Source organism: Bombina bombina, chromosome 1, assembly GCF_027579735.1.
Source record: "Bombina bombina isolate aBomBom1 chromosome 1, aBomBom1.pri, whole genome shotgun sequence".
Lineage (NCBI taxonomy): Eukaryota > Metazoa > Chordata > Amphibia > Anura > Bombinatoridae > Bombina > Bombina bombina.
The window spans coordinates 494,752,392-494,779,340 of NC_069499.1; the positions used below are offsets into that span (position 1 = coordinate 494,752,392).

The 26,949-nt window shown below is 40.0% G+C and overlaps 1 pseudogene; it reads right to left on the bottom strand.

Annotated features, from left to right (window-relative positions):
- Nucleotides 1–1,454: 1,454 nt before the first annotated feature.
- LOC128658980 (talin rod domain-containing protein 1-like) lies at nt 1,455–25,904 on the bottom strand (annotated as a pseudogene).
- Between the last annotated feature and the right edge of the window lie 1,045 nt (nt 25,905–26,949).

Below are 26,949 nucleotides of genomic sequence, written 5' to 3' on the forward strand. Positions count from 1 at the left end.
CATGAAATTTCTTAGTAGCCCACTTTTTCAACTCCATATTTTCATACGTCATATGTCATACATAAACTTGTACTAAATGTAATAAAGATATGGGGGCCTATTTATCAAAGGTCTTGCGGACCTGATCCGACAATGCGGATCAGGTCTGCAAGACCACGCTGAATGCGGAGAGCAATATGCTCTCTGCATTTAACATTGCACCAGCAGCTCCCAAGAGCTGCTGGTGCAACGCCGCCCCCTGCTGACTCGTGGCCAATCGGCAGCCAGCAGGGAGGTGTCAATCAACCCTGATCGTACTCGATCGGGTTGAATTCCGGCGATTCCTGTCCGCCTCATCAGAGCAGGTGGACAGGGTTATGGAGCAGCGGTCTTTAGACCGCTGCTTCATAACTGCTGTTTCTGGCGAGTCAGAAGACTCGCCAGAAACACGGGCACACAAGCTCCGTTCGGAGCTGGATAAATGAGCCCCATGGTGTGTATTACCACACCAAATCTCCAGGGTGCGCTCTTAATATACATATTACACAAATTATATAAAATCACACATCAAATTATCTATAACAAATATACAAAAAAAAAAACAGCAAAACAACTAATGAAAAACAAAAATAGAAAACAGAGAAGGATTTTAATCCTTAAGCTACTGGATAAAAAAAGTTCATACAACCAATAATGTCCATATGATGATAAGTAACTCCAAATGATAGCTCAGGTCAGCAATCTGTCATAGGAGGGTCAGTATCCTGATGTAAACGAAGGATCTGATTACCAGGATTTCAGCAACCAAAGTTTCCAAATGAAGATTAGCAACACGTTTCTCAACCTCTATAGGGCTGCCTCCTCAGGCTCATTAGCTTGAGGAGGCAGCCCTATAGAGGCTGAGAAACGCGTTTCTTTTAATAAAGTATTTTTTAAATGTTATGCACTTGCTTATGTGCTATTTTTGGGGTGATCTGTTATACCCCTAATCTTCATTCGGAAACTTTGGTTGCTGAAATCCTGGTAATCAGTCAGCTGGGCGGCTAAGAAGCTCCAGCCTGTGGATATTGCACCTGGTGGTGCTTTGAAATACATAAGTGTGTTTAATCCTTCAAACATACTATAGTATCAAATTGTGCTACGCTATTTGGGCTCTGTATCTCCTCCTCTAGGAACACTGCTGAAGCTTACAGGCGTGGAGTCAATCCTGGATATCCGAGTGCATTCATCTAGTTTGCTGGGCAACTGAGAGGTTCCAGTTTGCTTTTTTGCACCTTGAGGTGCAAGTTGTTTGTGAGTAGTCCTTTTGCTATTCTTTTGATACTGTGGTCTTTTTGGTATTAGGCCATTGGGCCCTCTGTGTTCTTCTTTTCTATGAACTTGTACTAATCAGTTATACACTATTATTACACATTTGTATTAAGAATAAAACACTTTGTATATATTTATAAACGTATTAATAAAATAATTATTAATTAGCCAAGGTTGGCTGTCTGCACTGCTTTGCCCTGTGGTGGCAGGATTGCTGCCCTACCCAGGAACTGGGGTTCTGTGGCAAAGCCTAGTAGGGAATGGACATCATGAACACGGGGACCTCTGAAAATGGCACAACAATTTCTAGACTGCTGGGTAATGTCTTGAATTTTTATACACAGGCTAGCAGTGCAAAGGCACTCGTGGTCATACACTTTACCCCCAGTTTTAAATTGCTCCTTTGCAAACTCTTGTCCTTGGATTTTTTGCTGGCAAACACACTGGCATCAGTAAGAATCTTCAGGTTCTAGGACAAGTTCTGTGACACCTTGAGGAGAAGCTGTGGGGTGAGGTCGGGCAGTGACACTTTCAGGATTGTGTTACAGCTCTGTTCCACTTCGTCCCAACAATGAGTCACTTTATAGCATTCAACCAAGCCTGGTAATGCAGTTTGGGAGCCGGGAATCTCTACGGCAGCCAAGTAAGCAGTGTGGGCCAACAACTCAACAAGAGATACAACTAGGTTGCCCATTTCCTCTAGGTTCTCTGCAATCTTTGCCAAGGGACCCATATTAAGCTTGCTCTGGACATTGTGATCAATGCCAATAACGGTATCTCAAAATTTCTCTAATTCTTTGCCCACCTGAGCAGAGCTGTCTGCAATCACAGGCCAAGCCTTGCTGGACAGCTGGAAGAGGTCAGCCAATGGCTTCATCGTAGCCTTGCACTGGTCACAGATGGTCAGCAACGACCTGGGGCTTTTCTTCCAGGCATTTAGCAATCACGTATGGAAGAACCTCTCATGCCTTGGGCAGTGGGAACGGGATCCCATGGATGAGTGTAGGGCACTGCATGAGAATCACCTTGCACATGCCCCCTTGCAGAGGTTCACTGTCTTCCTCACATGCCGGAGGTAGCTTTTCTTTCAGTGAACAAACAGAAGCAAAACGACCAAACTCAGCTTTCTGTTGGTGCGAATCATGAAAGCTTTGTTTACAATAAAAGAGTTTAAATTAAAGCTGTTGCAGCTTCTAGCTGCTTAAATCTATAATTCCCCCATACACCCCAGACGACATGACAACTGGATTTTTCAAGGTGTATATATATATATATATATATATATATATATATATATATACACACACACACACACACAAAACAGAGGTGGTTACACCCCTGTGCAATATCACTTAAATGTCAAATTATTCAAAATTGTATCACCTCTCAATAATTGCATTATTTCTAAGTTGACTAATAGAGTATTTCCTCTTATGAACAATCAAAAAAAATTCTTTATAAAGACTTTATTGAAAATACAAAGTAGAAACGCAATGCAACAAAAGTAAATACACCTGTGACCACTGACACACATGTTTAGATAATTGAAACAAATTTGAGTACACCTGTGATTTCCAGTTAGCCTAAATGTATGAACATGGTAATAAAATGACCTGTGAACACCAGGACTTTGTCAATTTTGGACCTATGGGCTGTGTCTAACTGCATGTCTGCATCATTGCTCCACTTGGAAAAGAATTGCCAGAGTAATTAAAAAAATCTGATTGTGAGACTTCATAAAGGTGGAAAATGATACAGGAAAGTCGGCGACCAACTAAAAATCAGTTGAAGCAGTAATCAGGATGTATAGAGCAAGCCATAGTACCACCAATCAGTTGACGTTCTCCAAAAATAAGCCACAGACAGTGCGCTACTTGCTTAATCTAGCTCTGAAAAACAGATTGGCAAGTGCACCAGACTTGGCTCACGGGTTATCAATGAAAATTTTAGTTTCTGTGATAGCTCAGACAGTGGGAAGGACATTGCATAACTCTATGAACAACATCCAAGAAAAAATAACTTTATTGCTCTTCCGCACAAAACTGCAATATTAAAGGGACAGTCAACACCCGATGTAACTTAAGGCCATACCTTAGATCCGGAATAGAAGATGCAGCTACACCGCATCGATTTTGATGAGCGCTAACAGTATTGGAGTAATCACCGAAAATACATAGCTTTATTCCTTGAAAATATGGCCGCCAAACTCCCCCCATTATTACGTATGAACCTTCTTTTTAATTGAATCCTCCAATTGCAATTAAATCCTCGGTCAGTTTGCGAGTGTGCAGAAGATAATGCACATGCGCATTATCAAAACAGAACCATCACCCTTTGAAAAATGAACGAGCATGTTAAGACATTAGAGAAGGGGACAAAGGAGAAGGGGGAGGAGTTTGGCCGCCATATCTTCATGGAATAAACCAATGTATTTTCGTTGATTACTCCAATATCGTTAGAGCTCATTGACATGCAATGCGGTGTAGCTGCATCTTCTATTCCTGATCTAAGGTATGGCTTTAAGTTACATTGGGTGTTGACTGTGCCTTTAAACTTTGTTAAACAGTATGAAAAGAAGCCTGATAAATATTGGGAGCACATTCTTTAGTCAGGTGAGACAAAAATAGATTAGTTTGGCTCAGATGGGGTCCAGCATGTTTGGCATCAACCTGGCTAGTATTATTACAGTGAATGCATAGTCCCAACAGTGTGACAATCAGATCAGAACTGGATGTGCTGTATGTTGCATGCTGATAGATCGCAGTGCCTCAACTCACTGATCTCTGGTCTCAGCTACTGAATGGTGATATGCTGTTTTTCCCCTTCAGGCTCGTAGCTGAATATATTGACTGCAGATAGATTGTAAGCCAACCAATTTAATTAAAACGTTGTATAATATCACACATTTTGTGACTCTAATAATGTTGTTTATTTGATACAAGAAATGGAACCCGGCAGCAGGAAGTGTACATCCTTGCTTTTACTCCTACTAGGAACAGCCTGAAATGAGACTGAATCCCAAAGAAATAATAAAGCATGGGGGCAGGTAGCTTAATTCCAAAGAAACAGCACAAAAGGGCCTTAGAATCAGACTAGAAGTCAGAAACCAGGTCAGCAGAGAAACAATAGATCAACAGGATGAAAAGGCAGCAAATCCGAGCACAGGTGGATGATCAGAGTAAGGGGAGCCAGAAAACAACAGCAGGAACATGTTTTTTGGGGGGGTTTTTTTGCAAACAGACAAAATAACCAAGAATTGCCCTGAGTGTTAAGTTGGAATTTATAGGGTAGGTTCTAGTAAAGGCAGCGAGCATACTCAAATGTCAGTGTGCACATGAATGTTGCCTTTGAGCCCTATAAAAGGTATTGCACTTTATTTTGTGCGTGCACATATAGTCTTATGCTCAGAAGCATGAACACAGCAAGAGCACATAATGACACACATCTATGGCAACTCTAGCTGACCCACCTGAGACAGGAAACCTGTGACCATGACAGTGGTCTGCATTCTTTGCAACCTATTGCAGTTTCCCCTAGCCCACCCTAGTACAAGCCAGTATTCCTGAAACTCTGCACCCTTGTTTTAGTTTATTTTGCCTGACCGGTACAGTTGAAAATAAATTGTTCTAGTTAATACATAAGCTTCTAAATCATGTTACTGGTAAGCAGAAAACTACGCAAAAGCTAGAGCAGCCATAATGAAAATGTCCTTATGGGTGCTGATAATGTAAATTTGACCCACAGCAAAATGGTGAAAAGCCAATCTGCACAAGGATAGCCAATCTGCACAAGTAAAGCCAATCTGCACACGGAAAGCCAATCTGCACAAGGAAAGCCAAGTGAAGCCAATCTGCACAAGTAAAGTCAATCTGCACACGGAAAGCCAATCTGCACACGGAAAGCCAATCTGCACAAGGAAAGCCAAGTGAAGCCAATCTGCACAAGTAAAGCCAATCTGCACACGGAAAGCCAATCTGCACAAGGAAAGCCAAGTGAAGCCAATCTGCACAAGTAAAGCCAATCTGCACACGGAAAGCCAATCTGCACAAGGAAAGCCAAGTGAAGCCAATCTGCACAAGTAAAGCCAATCTGCAGAAGTGAATTAAGTTGGGGAAAAAAGAGAACAAGATTACAATGCTTTGTGTGATCAACCAGAGAACTGTTTCTCTTACAACAGAAGACACAAATCTGGCTACAAAGAAAATGTTTAGTTAAGGTGAACTTTGTGTTACCTGTTGCCATATCTACTGTATGCAGTTATACTGCAGGACTTTAGCCATATGTTAAACCCCTTTACATGGGATATATAGTCTGCAAGGCTAACAATAGTGCTAAAATAAAATACCAAATTAGAACATTCTATTTTACTATAAGAATGTCATTTTAACTGTCTTGTTTTTCATGTTAATATTATTAGGCATTCTAATGTTCTTGTTATGATTAAATGTTGTTAAAAAGGATTACTTTTCACTATTTCATGTAAGTAATAGGATGCTTGATGCCCCGTGAAGGCTCGCCAGAAACACCAAGTTATGAAGCAGCGGTCTAAAGACCGCTGCTACATAACCTGTCCGTCTGCTCTGAGGCCGCGGACAGCAATCAATCAGGTTGATTGACACCCCCTGCTAGTGGCCGATTGGCCGTGAATCTGCAGGGGGCGGTAATGCACCAGCAGTTCACCAGAACTGCTTGTGCAATGCTGAATGCAGAGAGCGTATGCTGTCCGCATTCATCGATGTCTGTCGGACATGATCCGCTGATCGGATCATGTCGGACAGACATTTGATAAATAAGCCCCCCGTGTTGATTTGCTATATACAACACTTTTTTTTATTTGAAATGTTATTAAAAAAACATGGATGAGTTTAAGCTGTTCTACATTGACCGTATTCTATACTTTTGTTTCCCGCAATAAAGGTGATATTTTATAAACTGTATGTGTAATGTAGTCATTTTCAAGATGGCTAATAAATTTAGAGTTTTATTTCCCCCTCCAAAAAAAAACAACTCCAATCATCTATGTATTTTAAATCAAACACTTTTCAATGTACTTTTGTTTTCAAAGATAATTCTGTTAAAATATATCACTGCTAGAATGACTTTCATTGATTGTGCAGCCTGTTCCCAAGACTGCCGTAGCCACCAAATCTTGGAGCATGATAGGAGACAAATGGTCATACAATCAGACTACAGTCATAAAATGAAATATTATCAAACCAGCTATGAATTCTAAAAAAAAAGAAGCATTTCTGCTAGACCTGATACCCCAGTAATATCCAGAAGGCAGTAAATACCAGATGCACTGGCACATTTGGCACTTTGGAGAAGACTGACAGAATGGTTTTGTGTAAGGTAAGTATGCCATTTAAATATATATATATTTACAATATGTCCTTTTAAAATCTGCAGGTGGCAAGTATTTTATCAGTTCCAATAAATGATATAAAGTCAAATGGACTTTGAAGCTTTATAGAACTTTAACTGATACTGGTTTAGCAATACAAGACACATTATGGTCATTAGCAGAGAGTCATTTTTTCAAAAGCAATTTTCTAATTGAATAATTGCTTTGGACCATATTCTATTGCTCCATATTTGAGAAATGTGCTTAATCATGGGAAAGTCTATTTTGCCGTGCTAAAGAGAACATAACCTGCTTATGCACAAATTACACACTCTTATTCATTACAGCACTAGGTGATAAGTCTGCCCAGAGGGCAATCTATTTAAAAAAAACCTACAAACCCCAAAGCACAAATTACACAAAATAAAAAAATGTAAAATTACAGAAAAAGAAAATAAACAAAGCTATCAAAAATAAAAAAAATTAAACCTGAACTAATACCCCTATAAAAAAATTCCCCCCAAAATAAAAACACCCCCTAAACTAATACTAAACTACCAATAGCCTTTAAAAAGGCTTTTGTAGGGCATTACCCTAAGTTAAACAGCTCTTTTACCTAAACAAATTATCAATTCCCCCTAACAGTAAAACCCCCCACCCACCAAACCCCCAAAATAAAAAAAAACAACACTAAAAGAATCCTAAACCACCCATTAGTGTTGTGGGGGCATTAGTATGGGCATTGCTATTAAAAGGGCAATCAGCTATTTTACTGCCCTTAAAAGGGCAATCAGCTCTTTTCCAGACAAAAAAAAAACTAATCTAAAAAAAAGAAAGCTACCCCAAAAAATAAAAAAAAGCCTAAGACTAAGCCCCAAATAGGTACTCGCCATTCCTGAAGCCCGGCAGAGAAGGTCTTCTTCCAGGTGGCTCCATCATCTTCTATCTTCATCCGTAACGAAGGCGGTGCGGAGCGGAGGTGCGGAGCTGTCTTCCCCGATGCGTGGATCCTCAGCGGCGGCAGCAGCGTGGAGGCTCCTCTTCATCTGATGTCCATCGTACACTGAAGATTGAATTCAAGGCACCACATTCAATTTGGGGTACCTTGCATTCCTATTGGCTGAATTTTTGAAATCAGCCAATAGGATTAGAGCTACTGAAATCCTATTTTCTGTTCAAATCAGCCAATACAATTTCAGTAGCTCTCATCCTATAGTCTGATTTCAAAATTTCAGCCAATAGGAATGCAAGGTACCCCAATAAATATGGGGTACCTTGCATTCAATCTTCAGTGTGCGATGGACGATCACATGAAGAGGAGCCTCCATGCTGCTGAGGACCGCCACTGAGAATCCATGCATAGGGGAATCCAGCTCCGTACCTCCGCTCCGCACTGCTTTGGCTCCGGATGAAGATAGAAGATGATGGAGCCGCCTGGAAGAAGACCTTCTCTGCTGGACTTCAGGAACGGTGAGTACCTATTTGGGGCTTAGTCTTAGGATTTATTTTTTTATTTTTTTTATTTTTAAGTTTAGGAATTTAATGGGCTGTAAAAGAGCTGATTGCCCTTTTAAGGGCAGTAAAAGAGCTGAATGCCCTTTTAATGGCAATGCCCTACAAATGCCCCTTTGGGGCAATGGGTAGTTTAGGTTTTTTTAGTGTTAGTTTTTTTTTATTTTGGGGGGTTTGGTGGGTGGGGTTTTTTTACTGTTAGGGGGGAATTAGTGTTAGGGGGCAATGCCCTATAATAGGCCCTTTTAAGGGCTATTGGTAGTTTAGGGGGTGTTTTTATTTTGTGGGGGCTTTTTTTATTTTCATAGGGCTTAGGTTTAATTTTTATTTTTGTAATTTTAGATTTTTTTTTGTAATTCAATGTTAGGTTTTATTATTTTAATTGTAACTTAGTATTGGGGTTAATTTAGGGGTGTTAGGTTAGGGGGCTTAGTAATTAAATTAGTTATTTGTGTTGGCGGGGTTTGGCGGTTTAGGGGTTAATAGGTTAATTAGGTTTATTGCGATGTGGGGGGTTTGGAGGTTTAGGGGTTAATAGGTTAATTAGGTTTATTGCGATGTTAGGGTTGGTGGTTTAGGGGTTAATATTTTAATTGTGGATTAGGGCTTAATTACTTTATTATTTTGTGATGTGGGGGTTTGCGGTTTAGGTGTTTGTTAATACTTTGTGCTGGAGGTTACATGTTTTTTATTTATTTCTTGTGGGCGGTTACGTGTTTTTTCGTTATTTCGTGCGGGCTGTTGCGTGTTTTTTTGTTTTTTTTAAAGACTTCGCGTTTGCCTACACTGCATCCGGGTGGATTCTGAAAATGGCGGGGTGGTGAAAGAATCCTGGATTCTTTCACTACCCTGTGTAACAGGGACCACTTTTAACCACGGTCTTCTAGGGCACAAATGCAGCACAGGACAGTCACTGTAGTTTAAAAGGCTTTATTTTTCACAGCAATAACAAACAGGCAGTTCATCTTCAAAAGAGGGAAATCCTTCCTCTGCAGCAAAGTTAAGTACTTTTAAATGTGTCCCAGCACTTCACAGCATTCCACAAGTGCTTTGCAAAAATAATGTCCTTTTACAGTTCACAGGAACAAAAGTCTTTTACACAGTGTAACAAACACACACACCAGCTTCTGTAGCTGTATATCTCTCTCTCTAGGCCTAAGTGAGGCTGCTATTTAAACCCTCACAACTTCTAATTAGCCACACCTGTGATTAGCTGCTGGACAGCTTCACAGCTGTCTGGGATAATCAAATACACACTCTTTCTCCCTGGGGTTTTAACTGAAAGGAGAAATAGCATGTACAATGCCTGGTCTTAAATATCTTCCATTTATAACCAGGCCTTGCTTTCTGTCACATATCCTCCCCCCCAGCTCACACCCAGTGGGTGAGCGACCATGGACATCAATGAATGTACCCGAGACAAACCATCAGCATTGCCCTGCAAAAGATCAGCCCTGTGCTCAACAGTAAAATTGAAGGGTTGCAAGCTAAGAAACCACCTAGTAACCCTTGAATTTGTTTCCTTATTCTGACTCATCCATGTGAGAGGAGCATGATCTGTTACTAATTTAAATTTTCTTCCCAACAGATAGTACCTAAGGGTCTCTAAAGCCCACTCAATGGCAAGGCATTCTTTCTCCACTATAGAATAGTTCTTTTCCTGTGAAATAAGTTTTCTGCTTAGGAAAAGGACAGGATGCTCTTCTCCCTGACACTCCTGCAAGAGAACTGCTCCTAAACCAACATCAGAGGCATCTGTCTGTACAATAAAATCTTTAGCGAAATTGGGGGTTACCAAAACTGGATGGGCACGAAGGGCATCTTTCAAATGCTTAAAAGCTTGTTCTGCTTCTGGGGACCATTTTATCATAATTGGGGCCCTTGCTTTTGTGAGATCTGTCAAGGGTGCCGCAATTGTAGCGAAATTCGGGATAAACCTTCTATAATAACTAGTTATCCCAATAAATGCTCTTACTTGTTTTTTAGTTAGAGGCTGTGGCCAGTTCTGTATGGCCTCTACGTTTGTTGTCTGAGGTGTAACTAATCCTCTACCAATAGTATAACCCAAGTACTTAGCTTCCTGTAAACCAACAGTACATTTTGCAGGATTGGCAGTTAACCCAGCGGACCGTATTGCATCAAGTACTGCTTGAACTTTTGGAAGATGGGATTCCCAATCTGTACTATAAATTATAACATCATCCAAATATGCTGCCGCATAACGAACATGGGGTTTCAGAATTCTATCCATCATCCTCTGGAATGTTGCCGGGGCCCCATGTAAACCAAATGGCAACACCGTATACTGAAATAAGCCCTCTGGGGTTGAAAAAGCTGTCTTTTCCTTTGCTTGACTAGTGAGAGGCACCTGCCAACACCCTTTCGCTAAATCAATTGTAGTGAGATAACATGCTTTTCCTAGCCTTTCTATTAACTCATCTACTCTAGGCATTGGTTAGGTGTCAAATTTGGAAACCCAATTAAGCTTACGAAAGTCATTACAGAACCTTAATGAACCATCCGGCTTTGGAACAAGCACAATTGGACTGTTCCACTCACTTTGTGATTCCTCAATTACCCCAAGCTTTAACATTTTTTCTACCTCCAGTTTAATAGCCTTTCTACGAGCCTCAGGGACCATATAGGGTTTAAGGCAGACCTTCTTCCCTGGTTCTGTTATTATGTCATGCTTAATAACATTAGTTTTTCCCGGTACCACAGAAAATACCTCTTTGTTCATTCTAATAAAATCCTTGACCTCTCGCTTCTGATGTACAGATAGGGTTTCCGATATATTTACCTCTGGTTCAGTGACAGGGAGTTCTGTAGGTTTTAAGGTAACTAAAACTTCCCTATCTTTCCAAGGTTTTAACAGATTTATATGATTTATTTGCTCAGGTTTCCTTCTCCCTGGCTGACTTACTTTGTAATTAACATCATTTATAACCCTGATATTATTTCTTGCCTCTACCAATGTTGGATCCTCCCATTGGGCTTTTTTAAAATTACCAGGGCCACCAACCAGATCTATCAAATTATCAATATTTTCCGAGCTAGTACTTGGTACTTCATTACTCTGAGAAGGTTGATCACCTACTAATACAGGCATAGGGCAATAAATCTTATTTTTCTCCTTTTCAATGGAACCCCCTTCAAAATCAGTTTCAGAGAAAGGAAATACATAAATATCAGAAGTTTGACATATTTCTGGAGATTCCCATAACTCCAGAAATTTTGGAAAATGTCTCCCTATCACCACCTCATGGGCTAAATTTGGTACTACACCAACACAATATTTTAATTTACCACACTGAGGCCTAGATTTGGAGTTCGGCGGTAGCCGTCAAAACCAGCGTTAGAGGCTCCTAACGCTGGTTTTTGCCGCCCGCTGGTATTTGGAGTCAGTGATTAAAGGGTCTAACGCTCACTTTTCAGCCGCGACTTTTCCATACCGCAGATCCCCCTACGCCATTTGCGTAGCCTATCTTTTCAATGGGATCTTTCTAACGCTGGTATTTAGAGTCGTTTCTGAAGTGAGCGTTAGAGCTCTAACGACAAAATTCCAGCCGCCTGAAAATAGCAGGAGTTAAGAGCTTTCTGGGCTAACGCCGGTTTATAAAGCTCTTAACTACTGTACCCTAAAGTACACTAACACCCATAAACTACCTATGTACCCCTAAACCGAGGTCCCCCCACACCGCCGCCACTCGATTAAAATTTTTAACCCCTAATCTGCCGACCGCCACCTACGTTATATTTATGTACCCCTAATCTGCTGCCCCTAACCCCGCCGACCCCTATATTATATTTATTCACCCCTAACCTGCCCCCCACAACGTCGCCGCCAGCTACTTACAATAATTAACCCCTAATCTTCCGACCGCAAATCGCCGCCACCTACGTTATCCCTATGTACCCCTAATCTGCTGCCCCTAACATCGCCGACCCCTATATTATATTTATTAACCCCTAATCTGCCCCCCTCAACGTCGCCGACACCTGCCTACACTTATTAACCCCTAATCTGCCGAGCGGACCTGAGCGCTACTATAATAAAGTTATTAACCCCTAATCCGCCTCACTAACCCTATCATAAATAGTATTAACCCCTAATCTGCCCTCCCTAACATCGCCGACACCTAACTTCAATTATTAACCCCTAATCTGCCGACCGGAGCTCACCGCTATTCTAATAAATGTATTAACCCCTAAAGCTAAGTCTAACCCTAACACTAACACCCCCCTAAGTTAAATATAATTTTTATCTAACTAAATAAATTAACTCTTATTAAATAAATGATTCCTATTTAAAGCTAAATACTTACCTGTAAAATAAATCCTAATATAGCTACAATATAAATTATAATTATATTATAGCTATTTTAGGATTAATATTTATTTTACAGGCAACTTTGTAATTATTTTAACCAGGTACAATAGCTATTAAATAGTTAAGAACTATTTAATAGCTACCTAGTTAAAATAATAACAAATTTACCTGTAAAATAAATCCTAACCTAAGTTATAATTAAACCTAACACTACCCTATCAATAAAATAATTAAATAAACTACCTACAATTACCTACAATTAACCTAACACTACACTATCAATAAATAAATTAAACACAATTGCTACAAATAAATACAATTAAATAAACTAGCTAAAGTACAAAAAATAAAAAAGAACTAAGTTACAAAAAATAAAAAAATATTTACAAACATAAGAAAAATATTACAACAATTTTAAACTAATTACACCTACTCTAAGCCCCCTAATAAAATAACAAAGCCCCCCAAAATAAAAAATTCCCTACCCTATTCTAAATTAAAAAAGTTACAAGCTCTTTTACCTTACCAGCCCTGAACAGGGCCCTTTGCGGGGCATGCCCCAAGAATTTCAGCTCTTTTGCCTGTAAAAGAATAAATACAATACCCCCCCCCCCAACATTACAACCCACCACCCACATACCCCTAATCTAACCCAAACCCCCCTTAAATAAACCTAACACTAAGCCCCTGAAGATCTTCCTACCTTGTCTTCACCATCCAGGTATCACCGATCCGTCCTGGCTCCAAGATCTTCATCCAACCCAAGCGGGGGTTGGCGATCCATAATCCGGTGCTCCAAAGTCTTCCTCCTATCCGGCAAGAAGAGGACATCCGGACCGGCAAACATCTTCTCCAAGCGGCATCTTCGATCTTCTTCCATCCGGTGCGGAGCGGGTCCATCTTGAAGCAGGCGACGCGGATCCATCCTCTTCTTCCGATGTCTCCCGACTAATGACGGTTCCTTTAAGGGACGTCATCCAAGATGGCGTCCCTCGAATTCCGATTGGCTGATAGGATTCTATCAGCCAATCGGAATTAAGGTAGGAATATTCTGATTGGCTGATGGAATCAGCCAATCAGAATCAAGTTCAATCCGATTGGCTGATCCAATCAGCCAATCAGATTGAGCTCGCATTCTATTGGCTGTTCCGATCAGCCAATAGAATGCGAGCTCAATCTGATTGGCTGATGGGATCGGCCAATCGGATTGAACTTGATTCTGATTGGCTGATTCCATCAGCCAATCAGAAAATTCCTACCTTAATTCCGATTGGCTGATAGAATCCTATCAGCCAATCGGAATTCGAGGGACGCCATCTTGGATGACGTCCCTTAAAGGAACCGTCATTAGTCGGGAGACATCGGAAGAAGAGGATGGATCCGCGTCGCCTGCTTCAAGATGGACCCGCTCCGCACCGGATGGAAGAAGATCGAAGATGCCGCTTGGTTAAGATGTTTGCCGGTCCGGATGTCCTCTTCTTGCCGGATAGGAGGAAGACTTTGGAGCACCGGATTATGGATCGCCAACCCCCGCTTGGGTTGGATGAAGATCTTGGAGCCAGGACGGATCGGTGATACCTGGATGGTGAAGACAAGGTAGGAAGATCTTCAGGGGATTAGTGTTAGGTTTATTTAAGGGGGGTTTGGGTTAGATTAGGGGTATGTGGGTGGTGGGTTGTAATGTTGGGGGGGGGTATTGTATTTATTCTTTTACAGGCAAAAGAGCTGAAATTCTTGGGGCATGCCCCGCAAAGGGCCCTGTTCAGGGCTGGTAAGGTAAAAGAGCTTGTAACTTTTTTAATTTAGAATAGGGTAGGGAATTTTTTATTTTGGGGGGCTTTGTTATTTTATTAGGGGGCTTAGAGTAGGTGTAATTAGTTTAAAATTGTTGTAATATTTTTCTTATGTTTGTAAATATTTTTTTATTTTCTGTAACTTAGTTCTTTTTTATTTTTTGTACTTTAGCTAGTTTATTTAATTGTATTTATTTGTAGCAATTGTGTTTAATTTATTTATTGATAGTGTAGTGTTAGGTTAATTGTAGGTAATTGTAGGTAGTTTATTTAATTATTTTATTGATAGGGTAGTGTTAGGTTTAATTATAACTTAGGTTAGGATTTATTTTACAGGTAAATTTGTTATTATTTTAACTAGGTAACTATTAAATAGTTCTTAACTATTTAATAGCTATTGTACCTGGTTAAAATAATTACAAAGTTGCCTGTAAAATAAATATTAATCCTAAAATAGCTATAATATAATTATAATTTATATTGTAGCTATATTAGGATTTATTTTACAGTTAAGTATTTAGCTTTAAATAGGAATAAGTTATTTAATAAGAGTTAATTTATTTCGTTAGATAAAAATTATATTTAACTTAGGGGGGTGTTAGTGTTAGGGTTAGACTTAGCTTTAGGGGTTAATCCATTTATTAGAATAGCGGTGAGCTCCGATCGGAAGTTTAGGGGTTAATAATTGAAGGTAGGTGTCGGCGATGTTAGGGAGGGCAGATTAGGGGTTAATACTATTTATGATAGGGTTAGTGAGGCGGATTAGGGGTTAATAACTTTATTATAGTAGCGCTCAGGTCCGCTCGGCAGATTAGGGGTTAATAAGTGTAGGCAGGTGTCGGCGACGTTGTGGGGGGCAGATTAGGGGTTAATAAATATAACATAGGGGTCGGCGATGTTAGGGCAGCAGATTAGGGGTACATAGGGATAACGTAGGTGGCGGCGTTTTACGGAGCGGCAGATTAGGGGTTAAAAGTGTAATGCAGGGGTCAGCGATAGCGGGGCGGCAGATTAGGGGTTAATAAGTGTAAGGTTAGGGGTGTTTAGACTCGGGGTACATGTTAGAGTGTTAGGTGCAGACTTAGGAAGTGTTTCCCCATAGGAAACAATGGGGCTGCGTTAGGAGCTGAACGCTGCTTTTTTGCAGGTGTTAGGTTTTTTTTCAGCTCAAACAGCCCCATTGTTTCCTATGGGAGAATCGTGCACGAGCACGTTTTTGATGCCGGCCGCGTCCGTAAGCAGCTCTGGTATCGAGAGTTGCATTTGCGGTAAAAATGCTCTACGCTCCTTTTTTGGAGCCTAACGCAGCATTTGTTTGAACTCTCGATACCAGAGTTAAATTTATGGTGCGGCCAGAAAAAAACCCGCGGAGCGTTAGCAGCCCTTTTACCGCCGAACTCTAAATCTAGGCCTGAGTCTCAATCTCCACCTCAGCTGTAGGATATTCCCGTTTATCTCCATGAACACAGATAATTCCCATTTTTTTTTCATAATCTAATACTGCATCTGGTACTAAAGATTTAGCCACTAGTGTGACCATACTTCCTGAATCAAGCAAAGCCCTAGACACTTTACCATTAACTGTCACAGTACACCAATGGGAATCATTATTAATAGAGCTGTTGCTATTAGACAAGAGCTGTTGCTATTAGACAATAGTGAATGTGCAACATTACAGTCCATAAATTCATCTTTATCACAGTCTCTAGCAATATGCCCAACCTCATTACATTTAAAACATCTTACAGGTTGGTTATATTTAAATGTTTCCTTAATTCCTGGGGAAATGTCTCTGGTGTTTTGTCTATACACCTGCTGCTCTCTTATCCCCTTTATCCCCTGAACAGTCTTACCAGTTCTTGTAGAGCTCTGGGACTTGGGATTGTGGGGCTGATCCATTGAAGATTGTTGCAAAACTTCTCCTGAAGCTATAAATCTTTCGACCAATACAATCAACTGATCCGCTCTTTGAGGATCACCTTGATTAACCCACCGCCGCAGGGAAGCAGGTAATCCACGCTGAAACCGGTCCATCACCTGTAGTTCCACTACTTTGGTAGCCGAATTAACCTCTGGTTGCAGCCACTTCCTGGCAAGGTGTATAAGGTCGAACATCTGGGATCTTGCAGCATTATGAGATGAAAACATCCAGGAATGGAATCTTTGTGCACGGACTGCCGAAGTCACCCCCAGGCGTGCAAGGATTTCTGCTTTCAATTTCTCATAGTCACTGGCTTGTGCTGGCTCTAAATCAAAGTAGGCCTTCTGAGGTTCACCACTAAGAAATGGCGCAAGTATACTCGCCCACTCAACTGTCGGCCATTTTTCTCTTTCTGCTGTGCGTTCAAATGCCAAAAGATACGCCTCAACATCATCAGCTGCTGTCATTTTTTGAAGATAATGACTAGCCCTTATTACTCTGGAACCTTGGCTGCCACCAACATATTCAGAGTTCAGTCTTTCTGATATGGCTTGAACCTCTCGTTGCAGAGTCTGTGTAGCACTTTGCTGCTCCTCCCGGGTCTTCCTGAATGTCTCAGCTTGCACAGCAGCCATCTGTTGTATCAACAATTCAGTGTTCTCCTTCTGTGATTTAGCCAGCAGCATAGCACTCTCTGACTGGGCCAAGACCAACTGTTGCAGTGCTGCACTATTTTCAGCAGCTTTTCTGTTAGTCTCTTGCTGTATAGCATTAGAATGGATCAAAGCTTTAATGACTTCCTCCATGTTGCTTGCAGATTATTATGCCCACAGACTTACAACGTGGTTGCCCGTATTCTCCACCAAGTGTAACAGGGACCACTTTTAACCACGGTCTTCTAGGTCACAAATGCAGCACAGGACAGTCACTGTAGTTTAAAAGGCTTTATTTTTAACAGCAATAACAAACAGGCAGTTCATCTTCAAAAGAGGGAAATCCTTCCTCTGCAGCAAAGTTAAGTACTTTTAAATGTGTCCCAGCACTTCACAGCATTCCACAAGTGCTTTGCAAAAATAATGTCCTTTTACAGTTCACAGGAACAAAAGTCTTTTACACAGTGTAACAAACACACACACCAGCTTCTGTAGCTGTATATCTCTCTCTCTAGGCCTAAGTGAGGCTGCTATTTAAACCCTCACAACTTCTAATTAGCCACACCTGTGATTAGCTGCTGGACAGCTTCACAGCTGTCTGGGATAATCAAATACACACTCTTTCTCCCTGGGGTTTTAACTGAAAGGAGAAATAGCATGTACAATGCCTGGTCTTAAATATCTTCCATTTATAACCAGGCCTTGCTTTCTGTCACACCTGCCATTTTTGGAATCCACTGGGATGTATATATATATAATCGCATTTGGCAGTGAAGTGATGGCATGAAATATACCAAAATGGGCCTAGATCAGTAACTTGGGTTGTCTACTTCAAAAATATATATTTTTGACATCTAAATAAAAAAAAAAATTATTTCTGTTTACACAAAGTGATAGCAAAAATGCTAAAAACTCTCTGGTAGTTTGGGCAAATTCTTCTCTGAAATTCCCGGTAGTGAAGGGATTATCTGTATATTTACTTTAAATATTTCACATCCCAGTGTCCTTCACATAGGAGAATATGTATTTTTAAATATCTATTCCTATATATATCAATTTTATATATATATATATATATATATATATACTGTATAGGTATAGAAATATATTTTACCAAAAATCCATCAGATATATACAGAAATATGTATTTATGAATAAACAGAACATATTCTTCTATGTTAAGAACATTGGAATGTGAAATATTATATTCATCTCGGGTTAGCGGACTTGACTTTTGGTTGCAACCGCTTACGTAAGTACTTGTTATTCTCTTCCTCCTTCTGTTCAGCTGTATGAAGTATGAAGCTGTATGAAGTGGTTAGTCTGCAGGGCTCTGGTGGCGAGTATGGTCACCTGACTCCCCTCTGTGTTTTAGAGGTCGGTGGTCACGACCCGCTTCCATGATTTCAAGCCTATGATGTTGGTGTTCCTTTCAATCTCCTAGGAGCCTTAGGAGAGAAGGATGTGGATGGCAACTCGGCTGTATGTGTCACAGATAGACGTTTAGGCAACACACGCCCGATATTTTGCTGGAAAGCTGCTGGAAAGTTGCTGATAAATGACAATCAGTCAATAAAGGGCTTTATCGTTCGAAGAGAATAACAAGTACTTACGTAAGCGGTTGCAACCAAAAGTAAGGTACCTTTCTTTATCCTATATAATATCCTCCTGGATACATTTACCTGCTATAAAGGGGAAACATTTTTGAAACAGATACCCTCCTATACTATCCCCCAGGACGCGGTAAAACCGCAGAGGGGACTGGGAACTGTATAACTTTAAACAGGGAGTGGTGTACCCGCCTGAGGAGCTTACAAACAACATAATAAGAACTGTGTTATAAAAGGTTCAAAAACAGATTTTCCTGTATAACCTGAAATAGAGAGCAGTACACCCGCCTGAGGAGTTTACCAATTGCTATAAACAACAAAATAAGAACTGTGTTATATAAGGTTCAAAAACAGCCTTCTCTTGAATTGATAAAGACTTTCTTTTTTCAAATATAACGATTACCGCACACCAAGCAATTTGCTGCTGAATTTGCTATATTATGTTATTGAAATTATATCTATCCGATACATTGTTAAAAGCTGCTTAGGTTGGTTTATACATACCCGCAAATAAGATTTATATACCACTTGCTAGATTGTGAAGATTCTTTCGGTCTTATACCTATATAATATAAAGTTGGGGATTTATATATTCTACTTATTCATCTTTGTTTTAGATTGGGAGACGTCCCTTATTATCTGTTTTAGCGATTATAGAAATACATTTTATACATTGACACCATATGCTCATTCATTTTTTCACTGAAAAAAAAAAACATTTTATCTGAAAATTCATTTAATCTAAAAATGTCACTTTTTCCGTGCTTCAAGTGCTGCTAATAACACTCTAACCTTGCACACTACTTTGTTTACCTTGAGAGATAAACTATCCGCTAGATTTAGAGTTTTGTCGGTAAAGACCCGTGTAGCTAACGCAGCTTTTTTTCCCAACGCACCCTTAAGACAACGCTGGTATTGAGAGTTGTCTGAAGGGCTGCATTAGGCTCCAAAAAGGGAGCGTTGAGCATAATTTACCGCCACTTCAACCCTCAATACCAGCGTTGCTTACGGTAGCGGTAAGCTGGAAAAACATGCTTGTGTACGATATCCCCATAGGAAACAATGGGGCTGTTTGGGCTGAAAAAAAAAACTAACACCTGCAAAAAAGCAGCGTTAAGATCCCAACGCAGCCCCATTGTTTCCTATGGGGAAACACTTTCTAAGTCTGCACCTAAAACCCTAACATGAACCCCGAGTCTAAACACCCCTAACCTTACACTTATTAACCCCTAATCTGCCGCCCCCGCTATCGCTGACACCTGCATTTTATTATTAACCCCTAATCTGCCGCTCCGTACACCGCCGCAACCTACATTATCCCTATGAACCCCTAATCTGCTGCCCCTTACACCGCCAACCCCTATATTATATTTATTAACCCCTAATATGCCCCCCCCAAAGTCGCCGCTACCTTACCTACACTTATTAACCCCTAATCTGCCGACCGGACCTTGCCGCCACTATAATAAATGTATTAACCCACCTCGCAAACACTAGAATAAATAGTATTAACCCCTAATCTGCCCTCCCTAACATCGCCGCCAACTAACTTCAAGTATTAACCCCTAATCTGCTGACCAGACCTCGACGCTACTCTAATAAATGTATTAACCCCTAAAGCTAAGTCTAACCCTAACACCCCCCTAAATTAAATATAATTTTAATCTAACGAAATAAATTAAATCTTATTAACTAAAGTATTCCTATTTAAAACTAAATACTTACCTGTAAAATAAAACCTAATATAGCTACAATATAACTAATAATTACATTGTAGCTATTTTAGGGTTTATATTTATTTTACAGGCAACTTTGTATTTATTTTAACTAGGTACAATAGCTATTAAATAGTTATTTACTATTTAAGAGCTACCTAGTTAAAATAATTACAAAATTACATGTAAAATAAATCCTAACCTAAGTTACAATTAAACCTAACACTACACTATCAATAAATTAATTAAATAAATTACCTACAATTACCTACAATTAAATAAACTAAACTAAATTACCAAAAAAAAACCCACTAAATTACAAAAAATAAAAAAAATTACAAGAATATTAGGCTAATTACACCTACTCTAAGCCCCCTAATAAAATAAAAAAGCCCCTCAAAATAATAAAGGTCCCTACCCATTTCTAAATTAAAAAGTAATCAGCTCTTTTACCAGCCCTTAAAAGGGCTTTTTGCAGGGCATGCCCCAAAGTAATCAGCTCTTTTGCCTGTAAAACAAAATACAACCCCCCCAACATTAAAACCCACCACACTCTAACCCAAACCCCCCTTAAATAAACCTAACACTAACCCCTGAAGATCTCCCTACCTTGAGTCGTGTTCACCCAGCCGGGCCGAAGTCTTCATCCGATGGGGAAGAAGAGGACATCAAGACCGGCAGAAGTCTTCATCCTATCCGGGCAGAAGAGGACATCCGGACCGGCAGACATCTTCATCCAAGCGGCATCTTCTATCTTCATCCATCCGGAGCGGAGCATCTTCTTTCCAGCTGACGCGGATCCATCCTTCTTCACCGACGCCTACTCGCCGAATGAAGTTCCTTTAAATTAAGTCGTCCAAGATGGCGTCCTTCGAATTAAGGTAGGAAAAATCTGATTGGCTGATTGAATCAGCCAATCAGATTCAAGTTCAATCCGATTGGCTGATCCAATCATCCAATCAGATTGAGCTCGCACCGGCAGAAGTCTTCATCCGGATAGGATGAAGACTTCTGCTGGTCTGGATGTCCTCTTCTGCCCCATCGGATGAAGACTTTGGCCAGGCTGGGTGAACACGACTAAAGGTAGGGAGATCTTCAGGGGGGTAGTGTTAGGTTTATTTAAGGGGGGTTTGGGTTAGAGTAGGGGTATGTGGGTTTTAATGTTGGGGGGTTTGAATTTTTTTTTACAGGCAAAAGAGCTGATTACTTTGGGGCATGCCCCGCAAAAAGCCCTTTTAAGGGCTGGTAAAAGAGCTGGTTACTTTTTAATTTAGAATAGGATAGGGACCTTATTATTATTTTGGGGGGCTTTTTATTTTATTAGGGGGCTTAGAGTAGGTGTAATTAGCCTAATATTCTTGTAATCTTTTTTTATTTTTTGTTTAGTTTATTTAATTGTATGCAATTGTAGGTAATTTATTTAATTAATTTATTGATAGTGTAGTGTTAGGTTTAATTGTAACTTAGGTTAGGATTTATTTTACAGGTAATTTTGTAATTATTTTAACTAGGTAGCTATTAAATAGTAAATAACTATTTAATAGCTATTGTACCTAGTTAAATTAAATACAAAATTGCCTGTAAAATAAATATAAATTCGAAAATAGCTACAATATAATTATTCGTTATATTGTAGCTATATTAGGGTTTATTTTACAGGTAACTATTTAGTTTTAAATAGGAATACTTTAGTTAATAAGATTTAATTTATTTAGTTAGATTAAAATTATATTTAATTTAGGGGGGTGTTAGGGTTAGGGTTAGACTTAGCTTTAGGGGTTAATACATTTATTATAGTAGCGGCGAGGATGGGTCGGCAGATTAGGGGTTAATACTTGAAGTTAGGTGGCGGCGATATTAGGGAGAGCTAATTGGGGCTTAATACAATTTATTATAGTGTTTGTGAGGCGGGAGTGCGACGGTTTAGGGGTTAATACATTTATTATAGAGGCTGCAAGGTCTGGTCGGCAGATTAGGGGTTAATAAGTGTAGTTAGGTAGTGGCGACGTTGGGGGGGGCAGATTAGGGGTTAATAAATATTATGTAGGTGTCGGCGATGTTAGGGGCAGCAGATTAGGGGTTCATAGGGATAATGTAGGTGGCGGTGTGCGGTCGGCAGATTAGGAGTTAAAAATATTTATTATAGTGGCGGCGATGTGGGGGGACCTCGGTTTAGGGGTACATAGGTAGTTTATGGGTGTTAATGTACTTTAGAGCACAGTAGTTAAGAGCTTTATAAACCGGCGTTAGCCCATAAAGCTCTTAACTACTGACTTTTTTTGGCGTTAGGAGTCTTGTCGGTAGAGGGTATAATGCTCACTTCAGTCAAGACTCTAAATACCAGCGTTAGGAAGATCCCATTGAAAAGATAGGATACGCAATTGGCGTAAGGGGATCTGCGGTATGGAAACAACTTGCTCTATAATATTATACTGATTCAGTCACATATGGCCAGATTACGAGTTTTGCGTTAGAGGCTGGCTATGCGAACGAGCAGTTTTTTCTCACTGCTCACTTACCTGCAGCGCTGGTATTACGGGTTTTTACAAACCTGGAGTTTAAAGGCAAGAAGTGAGTGTTGAGCAAAATTGTGCTCCTTACCACACTCCAATACCAGTGCTGCTTAATTCAGCGGTGAGCTGGTTGTACGTGCTCATGCACCATTTCCCCATAGACATCAATGGGGAGAGCCGGCTGAGAAAAAGCAGCGTAAAACTCAGTAACGCAGCCCCATTGATTCCTATGGGGAAATAAAATTTACGTTTACACCAAACACCCTAACATGAACCCTGAGTCTAAACACCCCTAATCTTACACTTATTAACCCCTAATCTGCCGCCCCCGACATCGTCGCCACCTACATTATATTTTTTAACCCCTAATCTACCGCTCCGGACATCGCCGCCACCTACATTATACTTATTAACCCCTAATCTGCTGCCCCCAACATCGCCGACACCTACATTATATTTATTAACCCCTAATCTCCCTCCCCCAATGTCTCTGCAACCTACCTACATTTATTAATCCCTAATCTGCCGCCGCCACTATAATAAACATATTAACCCCTAAACCGCCACACTCCCGCCTCGCAAACACTATTTAAATATTATTAACCCCTAATCTGCCGTCCCTAACATCGCCGCCACCTACCTACATTTATTAACTCCTAATCTGCCGCCCCCAACGTCGCCGCCACTATACTAAATGTATTAACCCCTAAACCTAAGTCTAACCCTAACCCCCCCTAACTTAAATATAATTACAATAAATCTAAATAAATATTAATATTATTACCTAAATAATTCCTATTTAAAACTAAATACTTACCTGTAAAATAAACCCTAAGCTAGCTACAATATAACTAATAGTTACATTGTAGCTATCTTAGGGTTTAGTTTTATTTTACAGGCAAGTTTGTATTTATTTTAACTAGGTAGAAAAGTTACTAAATAGTTATTAACTATTTAATAACTACCTAGCTAAAATAAATACAATAGTACCTGTAAAATAAAACCTAACCTAAGTTACAATAACACCTAACACTACACTACAATTAAATAAATTAACTAAATTAAAAACAATTAAAAAAATTAAATTAAATTAGCTAAATTACAAAAAACAAACACTAAATTGCAGAAAATAAAAAACAAATTACAGATCTTTAAACTAATTACACCTAATCTAATAGCCATATCAAAATAAAAAAGCCCCCCCAAAATAAAAAAAACCCTAGCCTAAACTAAACTATCAATAGCCCTTAAAAGGGCCTTTTGCGGGACATTGCCCCAAAGTAATCTGCTCTTTTACCTGTAAAAAAAAATACAAACAACCCCCCCAACAGTAAAACCCAGCCAATCGGAATCTAACTGACGCCATCTTGGATGACGTCATTTAAAGGAACTGTCATTCAGTAAGAAGACTCCGGATGAAGAGAATACTCCGCGTCGGATGTCTTGAAAATGGACCAGCTCCGCGTCGGATGGATGAAGATAGAAGATGCTGTCTGTAGGACCACTTCGCCCGGCTTGGATGAAGACTTCTCCCGGCTTCGTTGAGGACTTTGGCCCGGTTGGATGAAGACTTCTGCCTCTTCCTTGAGGATGGATGTCCGGTCTTCAGAACTGTAAGTCGATCTTCAGAGGGTTAGAGTTAGGTTTTTTAAGGGTGTATTGGTTGGGTTTATTTTTTAGGTTAGGGATTTGGTCTGCAATAGAGCTAAATGCCCTTTTAAGGGCAATGCCCATCCAAATGCCCTTTTCAGGGCAATGAAGAGCTTAGGTTTTTTTTTAGTTAGTATTTTATTTGGGGGGTTGGTTGTGTGGGTGGTGGGTTTTACTGTTGGGGGGGTTGTTTGTATTTTTTTTTACAGGTAAAAGAGCAGATTACTTTGGGGCAATGCCCCGCAAAAGGCCCTTTTAAGGGCTATTGATAGTTTAGTTTAGGCTAGGGTTTTTTTATTTTGGGGGGGCTTTTTTTATTTTGATAGGGCTATTAGATTAGGTGTAATTAGTTTAAAGATCTGTAATTAGTTTTTTATTTTCTGTAATTTAGTGTTTGTTTGTTTTTTTGTAATTTAGCTAATTTTATTTATTTAATTGTTTTTAATTTAGTTAATTTATTTAATTGTAGTGTAGTGTTAGATGTTATTGTAACTTAGGTTAGGTGTTATTTTACAGGTACTTTTGTATTTATTTTAGCTTGGTAGTTATTAAATAGTTAATAACTATTTAGTAACTATTCTACCTAGTTAAAATAAATACAAACTTGCCTGTAAAATAAAAATAAACCCTAAGATAGCTACAATATAACTATTAGTTGTATTGTAGCTAGCTTAGGGTTTATTTTACAGGTAAGTATTTAGTTTTAAATAGGAATTATTTAGGTAATAATATTAATATTTATTTAGATTTATTGTAATTATATAAGTTAGGGTGTGTTAGCAGCAGGTATATCCTGCACAGCAGCACCAGGTATATCCTCTACAACAGGGGCTTGTAGGCCTTCCAGCACCCCTTGTGCCCCACAATGCTGTCTGTATAGATTTTGCAGGTAAAGCAGGGGAAACATGGTGGCTAATGAGGGTGTGCATTGTCAGGTGTTTTAAGGCTGCAGGTGAGAAGTTGTGCTGTTTGTGATTGGTTTGACACACTTGCAGAGGGAGGATACTATTGTTTGTAATAATAAAGTGCTTAGAAGAGGTTTAACTGTTTGAGATTTGCGGCTGATATGTATGTGATTGCGCATGCATCAGGTGTTTGTTAGGCCTTCCAGGGAGTTACAGTGCTTTTTTAGTCAGTGCAAGGGTTGCTGCGCCTGCAATGTGTGGCAAGATGAGAATGGAGTAGATTTTCTGAATTCTGCCTTATGCTATATATTGGATACCGAATTGCGCGCCAGTTCTATGTTAGTCTATAGAAGTAAAAAATGCGTCCGACGGGTGAAAGATACGAGCGTAACTTGTATGCTACGCCATATATGCAATACCAAAATTACGTAAAAAACTGCGTCACCGGCTTTTGCGGGCGATGCCGCATATGTAATGGGGCCCGTGTATTCGCTTTCGGACATTAGTCACAAAAATCAGATTTTCGTTTTATTTTAACTAAACGAATATACAAATTAATGCACCAATGAAAATAAAAAAAACGAAAAAATACTGACAAAAATCGTCAGTATTCATTAGTTTATTTTTTTTTTTTAAGCGGTTAATAATTACCTTAGCACGCTCTCCATGCTCTCTAGAGCACATGAAGGTAAGTATTGTAGCTAGCGCTTCAGAATCTGTTGGCGCTCTACAAATAACCGATAATAAATAAATAAATACCAAGAACTTTTCACCTGTAGCTTTGAAACATTTACATTTGTTTTAACGAAAACTACCGTAAAGTAAATGTTTAACGAAAATTCAGTATTTGTTTCGTTTTAACCCCTTAACGACCAAGAACGTACAGGGTACGTCCTACAAAAAAGGTCAGTAAAGGACCAAGGACGTACCCTGTATGTCCTCAGGGGTTTCAAGCGGTGGAAGCGATCCTGATCGCTTCCAGCCGCTTTCAAGGTATTGTAGTGATGCCTCGATATTGAGGCATCACTGCAATACCTTTATTGGCACACCGATGCAGAGAGAGCCACTCTGTGGCCCAATCTGCATCGGCCAGCGTTGGTGCCGATCGTTGGTGGGTGTGAGCAACTGCAGGGAGGGGCATGGGCGGCCCATCGCTGGCGAGCTTCCGTCCAGCAGTAGGAAATGCCTGTCGGGTGTGCATGGGAGGTGGGGGGTATGTGTGCGCGCCTGCGATCTGGCCGCATATCAAAATTTTAAGTGGTGGGAGAGGGTGGTGTGCGAGGGCGGGGGGCTGCCAGAGGAGGGAGGAATAATTTTTGAAAAGGGATCTGGAAGGGGGGGTAGGGTATGAGGGGGGCAGCTACACTACAGAAAAGTGAGGGGAGTTTTTTTTTTTTTAAAAAGGCCACATTTGATTGCAAGGTGCCATACCCAAAATGGTGGCGAATAGTTAGTGGGGGGAGGGTTATAGAGCTCGTATGGGGGATCAGGGAGGTTGGGGGCTAAGGGGGAATCCTACACAACAGAATATATATATTTTTTAAAAAATAAAAATAAAAAAAGCCTTTTATTTTAGTACTGGCAGACTTTCTGCCAGTACTTAAAATGGCGGGGACAATTGTGGGGTGGGGGAGGGAAGAGAGCTGTTTGGGAGGGATCAGGGGGTGGGATGTGTCAGGTGGGAGGCTGATCTCTTCACTAAAGCTAAAATTA